Source organism: Ostrinia furnacalis, unplaced genomic scaffold, assembly GCF_004193835.3.
Source record: "Ostrinia furnacalis isolate ACB-3 unplaced genomic scaffold, ASM419383v2 OfSCF0918, whole genome shotgun sequence".
Lineage (NCBI taxonomy): Eukaryota > Metazoa > Arthropoda > Insecta > Lepidoptera > Crambidae > Ostrinia > Ostrinia furnacalis.
In genome coordinates this window covers 272,941-288,563 of record NW_021131157.1, presented here as the reverse complement: position 1 = coordinate 288,563, position 15,623 = coordinate 272,941, and the positions used below count along the sequence as shown (strand labels likewise).

At 38.2% G+C, this 15,623-nt stretch overlaps 1 protein-coding gene across 1 annotated transcript in view; it reads right to left on the bottom strand.

Moving 5' to 3' along the window:
* The window catches only part of Mtmr6 (Myotubularin related protein 6), an 89,388-nt gene that overhangs the window by 49,384 nt on the left and 24,381 nt on the right, over window positions 1-15,623 (bottom strand). The window lies entirely within an intron of this gene.

The following is a 15,623-nucleotide window of genomic DNA, read 5'->3' as shown; positions in this document are numbered from 1 at the left end:
AAATCAACGGTGTGCGCCAACTCCTAAAGCATGTTCAAGGTGCTAGATCAAACAATCAGTGTCATACACAGGACGACGACATTATCATTCTTTGTCCAACAGTGGCTGATCTGATAATGACAAACGAATAAGAAAATACAACAATTTGTTATGATCATACTGTACCGTACTAAAAAGGCATGTGTAAAAGTGTAACGTGTAGAGGCTCAGTGGCATGGCATGTGTACCTATAAAGAAGAGGCTCAGTGACTTACACAAGACGATATCTGTGTCCAGCAGTGGACTGACGTGGGCTGATAATGAGGAATAAGAAAATATAACCATTTATTATGCTAGATTCACTGCCACACTCATTCAGCAGAAAATATCAAATAAAAATATATACTACTTGCCGTTTGTGACCTGACAGAGTAACAGGACTACATCATAAATTTTTATTTCAGGTTCCCTAAGCCAAAGTGGTAAGGTACATAATTCTGTAAGGCTGTGTACACACGGGGGCGTAGAATTTATTGCTAAAGCCGCACTCCGCCCCCGGAGATTACAGTTACAGCAGACTCATCGCCGCATCCACTCGCCTTGAGTGACAATTTACTTTTAACGACGGTAAGCCACTAGAAACCTAGGCGGATTTATTTTGGAAAGGCCTGTCATTAGAATCTTTTAAGGCGGATTTATTTTCTGGAGTGATGGTGTCGTGACGCATCAGAACTGAACCGGTTCCTTACATAGAGGTGCTGGTTACAGGCCGCTATAGTCCAACGATTTTAAAACGTCAACTGGCAACTCAGTACTCAGTATTGACAGTAGCGTCCTCCCGTAAATATCCGGCAATAATCGGAACTAAGAATCCAGCATAAATAGAGCGCGGAGTTCTCCTGACAATGTCATAGCTGGGACGATTTAGGGTAGGTCATCTACCAACCGGCCAATCTGGAAACCATAGGCGAAGCCTGTGTACAGCAGTACACGCCCTGTCGCTAAAATGATGGTGATGAAAAAATACGTTAATTAAATTGATTGAAACAATTCTCTACGTAAATTGTACAGTCTCTACAATTCAAAGAACACAGGTTAATTATATCTTATCACACGTGTACCTCGCATTAGATATTATAATGAAGTGAGTGCATTAATCCCTCCGAGTCATTAGGCATTAGCCCCTCGCGCATCGCTTGAACCAATTAGAAGGCAGGTTTACAAAACATAATTAATTTAATATTCACAACAATACTTATCTACAGTGCAAGTATTTAAATATGTATATTTTTAGAGACCAACATTTTAAGATAAGAAGCAGTATAAATAATAAGTAACTAAAAAAACTTATACTGCTTTCTCTCAGTTTTCAGATACCGCCACAAAACCCAAACACATTTTCCCCAGAGACTACAAAGAGCTCAACACCTTTGTAATATTCTGAATAGGCACAATAGCTAATTCATGTAAACGGTTTCATGTATGAACGAGCGCCACATTTAGGCGTTTAGCGCTACAATTTGATCAATTTACTTTTACAGTATTGTTATGATACGTAAATTCATTTTAGCAGCTGTATCTAATAGGCCTAAATGGTTGTAAATAAAAAGGACAATTTTAAACGAAATAGAATTTTAACCAATAAAATGCTGTACAACATACATAAAAGGTTTACTTTTTCTTCCCAGGCATCGGTTTTCTCTTGTCCAATCCACCGCCCTTGCCTCCAGATTTCGCAAACTCATCGACTACCCGCTGAAGTGGCACTAATCTCTGATCCGCCTGTGCCATTAACTGCGAGCGGCGGTGGTTCAACGCGTCAATTGATCGAGTTAGGCACGCCTCGATGGCGTCTGCGCCTCGCAACAATGACGTGCACGTCCTGGTCGCTTCCTGCGCCGAGTAGTAACCTCCCTCGCTAAACAACTTCAATTGAGACACAAAACGAACGTTCGATATACGAGCCTCTTGAACACGATTCTCTACCTGCCTCTTACAAGCATCCATTGCCCCATTCAGCGAAGTTTCAAACAAAGTCCGGTGTTTCAACAAACGTGGCGCATAGCTGCACATTTTCAGCCTTTTTACTTCGGGGTCAAGCGGGTCCTGAACTAAAAGTGCATCTATATTTGCTTGAATGCGATCTATCCACTCGCAGAAAGGATACAGCTCCGGAGCATCCAAGGACAAGAACTCCGCTGCTTCGGCGGGCAGCCGCTCCACCAGGTCATAAACAGCATCGAGATGAGAATCAAGGCGGGTCTCATGACACTTTAATTCTGCTAAACGTTTATCTCGCGCCGCCTTCAGCCGCTCCAAACGAATGCTGTGAGATACAAGCTTCATAGAATACCGCATACGCAATCCGCGCGCCTTTTCATCCACCCATAATCTAGCATGATGCCTCAATTCATCGGGCACAACATAAACATTGTTCTCAAAGGTTTCAAGGAACCCATTTCTCCAGTTCAAAAGAGCTGTTTCTTGCAGTTCTGTTTGTAATATTACGCGAGGAAGTGGCATTCGTAGAGTATTCGTCTCTAACCTCGGTGAATTTATTCCTGGTTGGGTCATCGCACTGTTTATTTTAAGAGGAGGAGTTCTAGGATTTTTTTCTAGGAAGCAATGAAATTCCGACATTAATATATTAGCCATGGTCTCTGGAAAGTTCATAAATTCCTCCAATTTTCCTATTTCAGCTTCGCTATGTTGTTTGTATATTTCAGCGGTGCGTTCAAGCATGAGAACCAATCCTTCATACAACTGCTGTAATTTTTCTGGGTCAGACGCACAACGTAACTGTTCCAAAGCTACATTAAACGTCACTTCGTTGGCTAACTCCATCGTATCATTATTTGTTAGAAGATCTTCAACACACGCCATGGTTAGATTTTGAGCTAACCCTGACCTAAGCATATGGGCGTCCCATAAATGGCCAGAATCATGTAAAATAGTGTAGGTTTCCCGAAGACGTTCTCCCAAGGACCAGAGACTTTTCTGCATTTTTAAAGTGCTGAATCGTGTCATGTCAAGCAACTCTGGTGCGTGAGGTGTATTTCTCTGAATATTACTGGATAATCTTCGTAATATTCGTTCAATCATCATTTGTATGTCTGTGGATTCCGCTGCCTGAGGTTCTAATTCAAGATAGCTATAGCAACCTAAATGTTGCTGTAAGTCGAATAACTTCCCAGTGAAACCAGTGAATACCTTCATAACAGCACTTCGATAAGCTTGTACCATGAGCGAGAAACATTCATCAAATTCTTCTACTTCGCCAATGATACGACCGATAGAAGGTTCTGACGGATTTCGAGGCTTTTCATTTGATGCAGATCTAGGGCGAGCTTGAGGTTGCTTGTCGTCGCCCCACGGAAGCGCACTATGTCTGCGATTGTTCGTTGCCACACCTAAACACATCTGGTTCAGTTTTGATTTAGCCTGAACCAAACTGGCATCGGCCTGGGCATGTAGTTCAGCTTCCAGTTCTGCATATGCTCTCGAATTACTCAGCAATTGTTGGTTGATGTCGTATGTTTGTTGATCAAACTCATGCAGCAAATCTCTGGGCGGACGATGGCCAACTTTGACTAAACGCTGGAATTGCTCGCGCAGTAATTTTCTGAGTTCGTCCGCTCGCTGCCTCTCTAACGTTAATGCCTCTCTCCTAAATGCAGCCATATCTTCAACTCGTTTAGCATGCAGCTTACCAATATCCCTTAGTGCTTCGGTACGGCCATCCGGGGTGAGAGGCATGCAAAGAGCTTCTGCTTGGTCGATCACACAATTCATATCTAGTTCGTTTTGTTTAATATGAGACAGTAGAGACTCAGCTAGGTTCCGAATTTTCGAATCGATACCATCATTGATTTCTGACGACGCTTTTGATATGTCTTCGAGGACTTTGTGGTGATTTTGCTCTTGAGACTTGAGGTAATTAGCGAGTACAGGACCTGCATGCCTGGGTACCCATTTCTCGGGCAAAGCAGCGACGGCGGCGTCATCGTCAGTGCAGCCAGGAGCAGCTACTAAGTTTTTCTTTGTACGTATATTACTACAGCAATGTCGTCGATGATGAGATTGTTTTTCACTCTTTAACATGATTGTGCTCTGTAAAAATTCATTGATTTGATTACAAAATATTTTGGTAAATGACTTCTGTCAATAGACAGACGTTTTCAAAATAATTTATGGTATTATTGTTTTATCTATTGGATATCCAAAAAAGGTTGCATTCACTAAACAAGTAGAAAGTAAGTCTATCTATTCAATACATTGCATGATTCTATTTTTTATGATGCTACAAAATACTAACAATTGCCACCAGCGAGATTTGAACTCCCCGACCACAGCTGGTATTGGAGTCCTATCCAGTACGTGTCAGAAGCGTTCACTAAATATCATAGACAACTTCTCAGCACGCTTACAGTTTGCTATACGGTAACCGAAGGTATTTATTACTTGTATAACCCATAAATACGAGAAAAATGAGCTTCTAGATTGGGTTTTAGAAATGCCCGAAAAAGTTTTATATCAACATTTATAGCTACTGGGATTGCGACGCGTACGTGACCAAACCCTACTATTCCAAACGCTAGTTTTCCAAGATTGTCTCGTATTGTGTTACATTTTAAGTAAAGTTTCATGTTTAAAGTTTAAATTAGTATCAAAATTTTGTGGCAAAATCGTATGGATTTCAATTCGTCGCAAAAATTATCGAGCATTGACCTATGTATAGCCTGACCAGGAACATAAAAACCCTGGCATAGAGGCGCGTCAATTGCATTTGATAGTGCAACACTGAGTACAGTCATACCTGTGTTAAATTAATAGCCTAACTTTATGTATCAGGATTCAGGATTACGGGCTAATTTGATATTTTCATAAATTAACGAAAACATATTATTATAGGTAACCTGGTTTAAATAAATTAAATGAAACTATCAATCGAGCTAGTAGGATTTATTTTATTATTCATCAATAATCAAATTCAGAACTTGAATATTCAACTGCAATGTCTGCTCATGAACGCTTCAAACTCGGTACTTCTTTCCCAATTCCATAAAATTCAACACTTACAAAGTGACAAAAATCTTTAAAATAGGTAGTTGAAACAAACCACAGCTCATTTTCATAGTGGACTGTACTATACGATAAACATGTCAGTCAATTTGACAACCTTTGTCGGAAACATTATTCAATGAAAATATTGTATAGCCTGACCAGGAACATAAAAACCCTGGCATAGAGGCGCGTCAATTGCATTTGATAGTGCAACACTGAGTACAGTCGTACCTGTGTTAAATTAATAGGCTAACTTTATGTATCAGGATTCAGGATTACGGGCTAATTTGATATTTTCATAAATTAACGAAAACATATTATTATAGGTAACCTGGTTTAAATAAATTAAATGAAACTATCAATCGAGCTAGTAGGATTTATTTTATTATTCATCAATAATCAAATTCAGAACTTGAATATTCAACTGCAATGTCTGCTCATGAACGCTTCAAACTCGGTACTTCTTTCCCAATTCCATAAAATTCAACACTTACAAAGTGACAAAAATCTTTAAAATAGGTAGTTGAAACAAACCACAGCTCATTTTCATAGTGGACTGTACTATACGATAAACATGTCAGTCAATTTGACAACCTTTGTCGGAAACATTATTCAATGAAAATATTGCCGAACCCTTAGTATTTCTCTTCGACAAATACTTTAACACATTGTGAACCACTTTTCTTTCTTGACTATAAAAAGATTTTAGCAATTTAATTCGCAAAATCAATTGCGCACATTTAAAATAAAGTTTGTTTACACTTTGACAGCAATAGACTGACATGCTAGGTGACATATCAATGAAGTTTTTAGTTACTGTTGCCATTAAAAGAAATTAGTACCATTCGTTTTCCGAAACATGGCGAGGGTTTTTATGTTCCTGGTCAGGCTATATCGCAGATTACCAATTGATAAGCGACAACTCATAGCAATATACGTTCTACGGGTGAATCATTCGTGTTACCCCATGATAAAGCGCCTCAACCGCCTCTGTGGTCTAGTGGTAAGACCACCTGCTTCAGACGCAGAGGTCCCGGATTCGATTCCCAGTGGGGGCAGATTCTTCTGTTCGGTTTGGTTGGTGGTAGGGCTTGTTCTAAGTCCGCCTGGTTAGCTACCACCATCTTACCTAAGTCTGCCGCCATAACAACAATGTTAACAGCATTGTTGTGTTCCGGCAGTTAGAGGTAAGATAGCCAGTTCCTACGTGGTTGAGGAGAAACCTGATTTTTTCCTGCATAAAGAATGAATTCGCATTCTCTCTCGACAGTATTATGATTAGTTGATTTGTTTGATGCACTTAATTTATACAAAGATGCTCCACAACGTCATACAACCACATAAAGATGGCTAGAAGGCGCTACCAACTGCCCAATCTGGATCTGGGTCTGAATCTTCGGCCTGATCATCACTTACCATCAGGTGAGATACAGACCAAGAGCTTCCTCGTTGTGGATAAAAAAAAAAAAAAAAAAAAAGGGAAATCCCATTCCCTATCTTAAACAAAAATAATAACCTAAAATTAAAATACACAGAAATATCTTTTAAACATATGGATATCTTCAATGTAAGTACTAGATCAGTCCTTGGTGGAATTTGGACTAACCCTAAAACTTGTAGTAACTCGTCCATCAATATGTATGTGTCCCTATGGAACACAAGGGATTCTAACATAATTTATTCGAAATCGTCCTTGAGATGCATAACATGGTTCGTTTTTTTGACATAGCAAAGGGAATAGTAGAACATCTTTCTTTATACGCACATATTTCTCGAATATTTTCATGATGCACCACACCGGACTTACTAATTGAGTAGGTATTTCACTTATTTCAGTATCCATTGGCATTGCTGCGGCGAAACATATCACTGTTTTGACTTTTTCTTATGAATCATTGATAAATGTACACATGTAAACAGATTGTCATATTAAAAGTTATCGTATCGTGATATGTTTCGTCAGAATTAAGGCCCGCCATACACGGACAGCTTGAAGTAGCTAGTATCCGACAGCTTCAAGCTGCGACTGCATAGCAAACTACAGTACACTACGTACACACATGCACGGAACCGCTCGAGCAGTTACAACTGTTTCCGTAGTTTGCTATGCAGTCGCAGCTTGAAGCTGCCGACACTAACTGTTTCTAGCTGTCCGTGTATAGCAGGCTTAACGATTAACGTGGGATTCACCAATTAGAATCCATATGCACACGTGTTTTTTGATCAAAATTGATATGATAAAACATAAAGCTGTTATTCTATTCCCTTTTACTGTGGCTGAACCGTGTTGGAGAGTTTTTGGTATTTGCGTTGTCTGCTAATATTTACACATACTAAATTGGTTTTCGGCGTTACTTTGTAGTACAAAAATTGAGTTTGAATAAATTAGTATCAATATGAGTATTACGCCACACCGCGTTTGTTACGAATGTAATAAAAGATATAATTTACTCTATGTAGGTACTTAAATAAGAACACTAATTAGGGTTAATGGCAACAGGACAAGTACTCAGAGCTGTGGGTCCTATAGGGCTCTTATACATACGACTCTACTGCCACTTCACTGAAAACTCACCCGCCGTTTCTAAATTGAGATTTTAGCATGCTCATTTTCTACTTAAACAATATTACTTAAGCATTTAAGTTCATACTTAAGTTTCAGAAGAAAAAGAGTTCGCTTAAGCTAAAAATCTACCCGAGAAACCGGATTTAGTCTATTCACCTTATTTGCTTCATAATAATGTAACACTAAAACATGTGTAAAAACTGTTGAAAGATATGGTCGACTTTTAAACGGTCCACTTTACAGTAATGTAACATTAAACGATTAGCTAACAATAGGTTTAAATAAATAATATACTTAATTAAAAGCAGTACAAAACAAACAAACAGTATCTTGTCTGAGCCGGCTTTTACCACGCAATTTACAAAAAATAAATAAGGCCCATTTAAATTGTTCTTTGTTTTTAGGGCTACATGAAACGGCTTTTCGTTTCAGTTTCGGAGGAACGTGCCGAAATGAAAATTTAAATGAAATGAGACAAGCGTTCAAATGCTGCGGCGTGGGCCTACAAATATATCATATCATGGTGAGAGCTAGGGTTGCTGAGCGGCTGATAAGCTATCTTTTACACTGGCCAGTGTGCAGCGTGAATGTAACGCGACGCCAGCGTGACTGTAATGCGACGTGAACTTCGCTTTCATTGATAGATAATGGAATAGACGTCTCACGCATATGCACATAGTTCGCGGCCATAGACTCTGGAAATCTTGCGAATACCAAATTCTTAAACATAGATAGTAGTAAACTACCCATTATTAGCAGATACAAAATATGATTACTACAGATTTTTTTTTAAAGGCGCCTCACGTCGCGCCATACTCTTACCGCCTTGTATTTTTTAAGTAATTCAGCAGTGGTCATCGGGTACGAATTAATCCATTTGCTCTAATAACGCTACAAAATCTATTAATTCTTAAATCAATAATAAGTAACAAACATAACAAATGTGTATGAGAAGACATAAATTCAACGGAGCATTATAAAATATCGCAGCTGGCAACAGTGGCAACCCTGGATTGAACGGAACAGCGTTTTGTTATCTCCGAGCTTTTGTTTTTAATTACCTAGCCCCAGAGACAATGAGTCCGGCTCCAAATTAGAAAACAGGCCACAATAGCTTAATGTTCATAATCCACCTGCATTGTCTGGAGGCACGTCCAATTTTGCAGTCTCCCGTAAGTAGACTTCACTTTTTATCAACCGATACTTTAGTCGGGCAAGGGGACAATTCCCACCTCTCGTTCACACCGCTGCAACTCCTGTGTAGCCAGGATCTACAGCTTGACTGCCAATAAAAACCCAACCAGTGAAGGTCAAGTTTGTCCCGGGGGAAAGTTAAACTGTCATTGGAGCCGCAAGGAAATTGATCAGAAGAACATAGGAGGAGTTCGAAGTTAAGGTTAGGATACTTTAATCGAGCAGTTAATCATTAAGAACATTGAACATGTATGAAATTGCGCACATTACACTGATTTGGTGGCCGATTATTCATACAAATTAGAAGTCGACCAAACTATCGGCCGATAAAAAGTCTATAATTTGCGGGGACTCTTAGAAATATTTTCTAAGAGTCCCACAAAAACAACGCTGATAACTCGATTCAATCTCAGTTAGGCCCAGAACACACGGTGAAACGCAATTGCAACGAAACTACAACTTCTAGTTACTTTTGAGTTGCATCTAAGTTTCTGCCATAGATTCCGTTGAGAGACCACACATGACGCGACCAGTTTGATAACCAGATCGGGCCTTAGAGTTACTAAATGCAACCAATGAAAAACGTCAATCTGCGCTTAACATCGAATCTAGTAACTGAGCTTTGTCTTGTAATACTTACCTAAGTCTNGCTTGAAGCTGCCGACACTAACTGTTTCTAGCTGTCCGTGTATAGCAGGCTTAACGATTAACGTGGGATTCACCAATTAGAATCCATATGCACACGTGTTTTTTGATCAAAATTGATATGATAAAACATAAAGCTGTTATTCTATTCCATTTTACTGTGGCTGAACCGTGTTGGAGAGTTTTTGGTATTTGCGTTGTCTGCTAATATTTACACATACTAAATTGGTTTTCGGCGTTACTTTGTAGTACAAAAATTGAGTTTGAATAAATTAGTATCAATATGAGTATTACGCCAGACCGCGTTTGTTACGAATGTAATAAAAGATATAATTTATCTATGTACTTAATAAGAACACTAAGGTTAATGGCAACAGGACAAGTAGGTACTCAGAACTGTGGGTCTTTTTTAGGCATGGAACATTTCATGAATAGCAGGTGAAAAATCATATGAAATGAATTTCATTAATCACACCTGCTATTTTACTTCACATAGACTGCTATAATTTCACAGTCAACGAAATCACGAATCACATGAATTTCATTCATTCATTCGAGCGAAGTTCGTGAGCGCAGCTCTGCGAAGCGACCGAGCGAGTAAGAAGGAATGATTTGATCATGTGCGTGTTAGAAAAGGACAAGAGATGTGATGACGGACGAATCTGGGCATTTTAAATATGAACTTTAAACTCAAAGGTGTAAGGTTTAGATTTCCTTGTCATGATTCGTGTGATTTCATTAGATAGCAGGCAGATGAAATGAATGATTTTCATTAGTCGCGCGGTTATCAAGTCATGATTCGTGTGATTTCATTAGATAGCAGGCAGATGAAATGAATGATTTTCATTAGTCGCGCGGTTATCAAAGTGCTGTGAAACTGTTTGTTTTTTGTTGTGCGACATAAATGAAACATATATTGTTACATTTCATATTTTAGCTAATTAGCAATCCTTCATCATAATTCATACTTCATTAAAAGTAGCACATTATATGAAAGAGCTACATTAAAACACTGCGAATAAAAATCATTGCCTGTGAAATTTCGCATGTGAAATCATATGAAAAAAAATCATCATTTCATAGAATGAAAATGAATGAAAAACAGCAATCATTTCCATGCCTACAGCAGACTCACCAAAGACCATTTTTAACATTTCAAACACTTTTCATTTCATTTTATAAGCAAAACTTGATTTAAATTCTTTGATCGTAAGGAGTTTGTTCCGGCGTTTCTTCTCAGCACTTGCCATAATATGTTCGTCTCGAAGTGCTGGTAGGGCCCAAAAGGTAAGGAGACATGTAAAGTGCCCCATAGGGGCTACCTTTTCTTTTTTTATTATTTACTATATTTTGACGTTCATAAGTGCCACTTGTGGTCTAAACTGAATAAATATTTTTGATTTTGATTTTTTGATCCATTTTTCCTAACAAACAAAAATCGCCGAACTTATAAAACACGTGTAACTTAAGTGAATGACAAAAGTTCTCGATCGCAGCCTTTGAAGGTCCCATTTTTGGGTTTTTCGCTTATATCTCAGAAACTGTGTAAATAAATAACTATGCGTCCTAGCGATATAACTATTGCAACAAAATGAAAACTCATTTAATTTACTACTTTTTTCAGTCAAGTTTTTCGATAATATCTTGTATGGTTTTCGAGATATCTGCTCTTCATAGTTTTGTAAAACTTAAACATTTTTGCCTTATATTTTCAAATAATTATGAGGAAATAGTTGCCATAATTTACCATTAGATGATAATGTCATGATTCGTGTGATTTCATTAGATAGCAGGCAGATGAAATGAATGATTTTCATTAGTCGCGCGGTTATCAAAGTGCTGTGAAACTGTTTGTTTTTTGTTGTGCGACATAAATGAAACATATATTGTTACATTTCATATTTTAGCTAATTAGCAATCCTTCATCATAATTCATACTTCATTAAAAGTAGCACATTATATGAAAGAGCTACATTAAAACACTGCGAATAAAAATCATTGCCTGTGAAATTTCGCATGTGAAATCATATGAAAAAAAAATAATCATTTCATAGAATGAAAATAAATGAAAAATAGCAATCATTTCCATGCCTAGTCTTTTTCAGGGTTCTTTATACATAGACTCTACTGAGTCTACTGCCACTTCACTGAAAACACACCCCCGGTTTCAGAATAGAGATTTTTAGCTTGAGCATTCCCATTTTCTGGTCAAATGATCTTACTATTACATACTTGAACCTTAAATTCATAGTTAAGTTTCCGAAGAAAATGAGGACGCTTAGCTAAAAATCTAAACGAGAAACCGGGTTTAGTCTAGTCACCTTATTTACTAGATCATACCCTATCCCTATGTTACACTAAACATAAGTGTCTGTTGAAAGATATGGTCGACTTTTAAACGGTCCACTTTACAGTAATGTACCATTAAACGATTAGCTAACAATAGGTTTAAAAAAATAACATACTTAATTAACAGCAGTACAAAACAAACAAACAGTATCTTGTCTGAGCCGGCTTTTACCACGCAATTTACAAAAAATAAATAAGGCCAATTTAAATTGTTCTTTGTTTTTAGGGCTACATGAAACGGCTTTTCGTTTCAGTTTCGGAGGAACGTGCCGAAATGAAAATTTAAATGAAATGAGACAAGCGTTCAAATGCTGCGGCGTGGGCCTACAAATATATCATATCATGGTGAGAGCTAGGGTTGCTGAGCGGCTGATAAGCTATCTTTTACACTGGTCAGCGTGCAGCGTGACTGTAACGCGACGCCAGCGTGACTGTAATGCGACGTGAACGCGACGCAACTTCGCTTCCATTGATAGATAATGGAATAGACGTCTCACGCATATGCACATAGTTCGCGGCCATAGACTCTGGCAATCTTGCGAATAACCAAAGTTTCTATAATATAAACATAGTTGTAGTAGTAACCTACCCATTATTAGCAGATACAAACAAAATACGATTACAACAGATTTTTTTAAGAAGATGTCAAGCCTCACGTGGCGCCATATTCTTACCGGATTGTATTTTTTTAAGTAATTCAGCAGTGGTCATCGGGTAAGAATTAATCCATTTGCTCTAATAATGGTACAAAATCTATTAATTCTTAAATCCATACTAATATTATACATGGGAAAGTAACTCTGTCTGTCTGTCTCTCTTCCACGCCTAAACCACTAAACCGATTTTAATTAAATTTGGCATAGAGATCGTTTGAGTCCCGGGAAAGGACATAGGATAGTTTTTATTCCTGTATATGAAACAGGGACGCTTTATCGAGCATAAAGTTTTTCTGTGACAGTCAAAATTCCACGCGGGCGAAGCCGCGTGCGGAAAGCTAGTCAATAATAAGTAACAAATATAACAAATGTGTATGAGAAGACATAAATTCAACGGAGCATTAAACAATATCGCAGCTGGCAACCCTATATTGAACGGAACAGCGTTTTGTTATCTCCGAGCTTTTGTTTTTAATTACCTAGCCCCAGAGACAATGAGTCCGGCTCCAAATTAGAAAACAGGCCACAATAGCTTAATGTTCATAATCCACCTGCATTGTCTGGAGGCACGTCCAATTTTGCAGTCTTTTCCCGTAAGTAGACTACTCTTTTTATCGGCCGATACTTTAGACGGGCCCGGGGACAATTCCCACCTAGGGAATGCAAAACCGGTTAATCGGAAACCGAAAAATCGGAAAAACCGCCCTTTTTCGACGAATTCTAAAACCGGTTTTAGAAATCGAAACCCGGATTTAAATCGGTTTTTCTATCTGTATACACTTAACAAATTCCATAAATAAGCAATATCATTTTATTATAATATAACCTGGGTATTTTGATATTTGACGAATATTTGGTTATTTTACAATAACTTGGCAACATTGTCACTTGGTTACTCCGCCGTTTACCTTTGAACGGGGAATCCCCGATAATTATTTAAGACTCGTACCGCCCGCGCGCGCCACCTGATGATTATTGCAGTGAATAATTAACCTATGTGTGAGTGAATTGAACAGTTTTTATTTCTGAATTGTTTTGAACATTGAATCTCATTTATTTGCGATATCTGCAGAAGCTTATTACTGTAATACTTAGTGTATTGAAATTTCTCGCGCTGTCTCTGTCTTTTGATGTACTTGCCGAGCGCCGATGATTTATTACATATCTATAGCTATAGGTGCGTATATGTATTTACTGCGGTTTCTTTTGATATTTTTAGGGTTCCGCTCGGCCGATTTGTAGTCGTCCTGCACAAAATTAGTCTATGCTTGAGTTTGGATCACGTTTTAGGTGTCGTATGTTTATGAAAAGACATCCTAGTATGAATCTATGGTTACTCAAGGATAGTTTCAGTCTCCCAGATTTATTGTAATTCTAGCATAATGATGACGTAGAACATACCATAACAAAAAAAGGAAACTGTATCATCAATTCATCACTCTCTAAAGAATTCCCGCGGCTTTCACTCGATATAACTTTGTAATTTCGAGGTTCTGAAAACTCTTCATCCTAAAACAATTCCAAAGTTTCGTGTAACTTTCGCTTTGTTCTGAATAATTAGGAAGATGTCGATATGATAACGTACAAACTTTGAGATTATAATTATTTAAGGTGAAGATTTTTGGGTTTTATTTAAATGCAAATAAGTCCTATTTTTCTGCTTCGTGCACCGGTGCATACGCTTTCAAATCTACTAAAAAGAAAGCATTACAGTGCAGAATTTAAAAATTCATAAAATAAAATTCATAAAATTCATTTATTTTTGCAAATAGGCTTTAAAAAAGCGCTTTTACACGTCCCAATATTAACCCTACCACTGCTTCGGGACAATAAATGGGCCAGTGCTGAGAAGAAGCAGCGCAAGAAACTCAGTCACTATTTTAATTCCAGTTTCCAGTAAATAAACTGAAATTTTATCTTGATTGAGAGCGTGCTATAAAGGTGTAGGTACACCATGTACGACTGAGTAATTATGAAATTCAATGACAGCAATACTGTATACGTGTAAATGTCTGGGTTTTTCCACGTAAGAAGATAATCAAAATTCCAGGGCCCTAGTCATTTTTTTTATTTCTAATTCCTAGCAGGTATTACCACTTGCCAGGCCTCAGCCAAGCAGGTAGTGTGTATGTTTAATTAAAGTACATACCACCACTACCACTATTCTTCTTTTTTGGGTACTTAAAATAAGTAATGTAAGATCTTACTTTCTTTCCTTTACTTGTACATCTTCTAAAACTAGTTTAAGCAAGCGAACTGCTAGCTGATACCAGGCCTGGCTCACTCCGCGCGGTACATCCNGCATACCCTATTCCCACCTCTCGTTCACACCACTGCAACTCCTGTGTAGCCAGGATCTACATCTTGACTGCCAATAAAAACCCTACCAGTGAAGGTCAAGTTTGTCTCGGGAGAAAGTTAAACTGTCATTGGACCCACAACGAAATTGATCAGAAGAACATAGGAGTTCGAAGTTAAGGTTAGGATATTTTAATCGAGCAGTTAATCATTAAGAACATTGAACATGTATGAAATTGCACACATTACACTGAAGAATCGGCCACCAAGGCCGATTCTTCATACAAATTAGAAGTCGACCAAACTATCGGCTGATAAAAAGTCTATAATTTGCGGAGACTCTTAGAAAATCCATCTAGCTACCATTGTGTGCGTCAAAAATGAATTAGGGCTTCAATAGTTATTAAAAGCAATTTAAACCGATGAATTCTTAGGTCCGTCCGTATTAAGCTTCAGCCAAACCAACGCGTGCAGTACACGTCGGCGATGGTGATCACTGCGTGTGCATAGATAGGCCAATGACAGGTCGCGCGTTGTCATTGGCCTATGATTGCCATCGCTGATGCGATTAACACGCGTTGGTTTGGCTGAAGCTTTACAAAACAACGCTGAAAACTCGATTCAATCTCAGTTAGGCCCAGAACACACGGTGAAACGCAATTGCAACGAAACTGCAACTTCTAGTTACTTTTGAGTTGCATCTAAGTTTCTGCCATAGATTCCGTTGAGAGACCACACATGACGCGACCAGTTTGAAACCGGTTTGATAACCGGATCGGGCCTTAGAGTTACTAAATGCAACCAATGAAATTAATAATAATACTGCATGACGACTAAATGTTTGCATATCGCTATGTCGATGAAACATGTTG